Source organism: Oryzias melastigma, linkage group LG15, assembly GCF_002922805.2.
Source record: "Oryzias melastigma strain HK-1 linkage group LG15, ASM292280v2, whole genome shotgun sequence".
Classification (NCBI taxonomy): domain Eukaryota; kingdom Metazoa; phylum Chordata; class Actinopteri; order Beloniformes; family Adrianichthyidae; genus Oryzias; species Oryzias melastigma.
The window spans coordinates 21,204,654-21,206,784 of NC_050526.1; positions in this window are offsets into that span (position 1 = coordinate 21,204,654).

The following is a 2,131-nucleotide window of genomic DNA, read 5'->3' on the forward strand; positions in this document are numbered from 1 at the left end:
GATTTTTCAACTGGATTCAATGGAAAGACCCCACGAATACATGGATGAGGTCGTCCACCGTCATGCCGACCGGGGGCGAGATGCCGAGATGCTCTGTTTGGGCATGTCGTTGTTTGAGATAATGTGTTCAATATGAACCAAGGTTTTATCAGTCTTTGCCTTCAACCGTACCCCCCTTCCTGAACCCAGGGGGTGGAAGGTATTTGATCTCCAACTTTACCTCAATCCAAACCGTGGAACGTACCTGTGGGTGACAAAGGTGTGGAGGCATGCCTAGTCTGGATACGGCATGCCAGAGTTTCTTTTTCTCCAGATAAAATCTGGCTTGTGATGTGAATACAGTTCTTTATTTTTGCCTATACACAAATGACAAGATTTATGTTTTGTTCAAATTGTACAAGTCCTAAATACGCAGGTTTGTTGCAACGTGCATAATAAATGTTTATTTCTCCAGCTTCATGTCCATGTCTTCTATTTTTTCTACGTGGTGTTTGGCAGCTTTTAATTTTGACTGACTCTGGGCACGATTTCACAACCAAGTTCAATTTCGGGCACAGATTGAACTGTTTTGAGGCGAATGTTTGGTTTTGCAATATTAGTCTGTGGTTTTGTGACTAGAGCTTGAAAATTGGGTTTTGTGTTCCCAGTTTAGAGAAAATGAGATCAAGAAAAGTGTCTTAACAATGCAGAAAAACAGTAAAAGATCCATTGAGATGGAGTTCTGGCCAAGAGGTCAGTGGGAGTAACATCCAAATGAATGAAATGTAAAACGTTAAATACAACAGAAAATCAAAATCTTACGAAATGTAACATTGAGGCAGAAAACTATCAAATAAACACTTTATAGGACTCGTTCTTTAATTTGGTGGATAGTGATAGTTTCAGCTCCGCTTGAAGGGCATTCCAGACAGAGGGTGCAGCATGGCTAAAGGCCTTATTTCCTAATTAAGCAGGATATAATAAGAGATGGTAAGAATTACATAACAAATGAGCATATTTATTGACTGTTCTTAGGTAAAAGGAAACTAAACCAAGAAGAGACTTGTAGATCAGACTCATCCAATGAGTGAACCTCCGCTGATGTAATGAAGGCCGTTCAACTCTGAGCTACAATGACAAGTGAAACAGTGTTCAGAGACAGAAGACCTTTAGATGAACCATTCGAATACAGAATATCACCACAATCCAGAAAAGGTAAGAATATTACACATGCTAGAAGTCTGTGAGAAAACTAGGATTCATGTCTGCATTACTACAGGGGTCTCCAAACTCTTCTCTGGTGGGGGGCCGGAATCGGTTTGTAGGCCAACTGAAAAAGTTTATTAATCACAGCCTAAACATTAACATTTATGATTTTCCAGAAAGCTGCACACAGCCACGTTTTATATAATTAATTCCTGTGATCTTAACAGAAAAGTAAAACTAAATCATTAAATCAGGGGTGTCAAACTCAGTCGCACAGATGGCCAAAATCCAAAACAGACTTAAGGTCACAGATAAACATTAGTGAACACTCTAAAACTACATTTTTAAAACATTACAACCGTAACTTTTTAATATAATTATGAACTAGATATATAGTATTACCTGCGATAATGCTAGAGTGAATGCTGTAGATTGAACTGAAGATTCTAATGATGATAGTTAAAGACGCTGAAACTGATAAAATATTAGCTAACAGCCAAATTAGAATAAAAAACTAAAAAAAAAAAAAAAAGAAAAAATGTAGGTTAGCCAACTCCAAAACAGCCTAAAAAACATTCTAACATTCTAAAAATTTAAAAAGACCAAAAATAATTAAAACAGCTAGCATGTAACTGAAATATTTGCTAAACTCTTAAAAAAAAGCCAAAATAGTCCAAAAAAGTAGCAGAATGATAATTTACGTACATTTTTTATATAATTATGAATAATAAAAAGGCGGTACTATTATTATTTCAGAGTAAATCAACTTAAACCTTAAATAACTTTCCATAAAATATATTTTGTCAAAAATATATAAGTTAAAAATAAGCACAAGATAACAGTGGGCCGGGCTGCACTGTGGTGCAGTGGTTAGCGCTCTTGCCTCACAGCGAGAAGGCCCCGGTTCGAATCTCGACTGGGACCTTTCTGTGTGGAGTTTGCATGT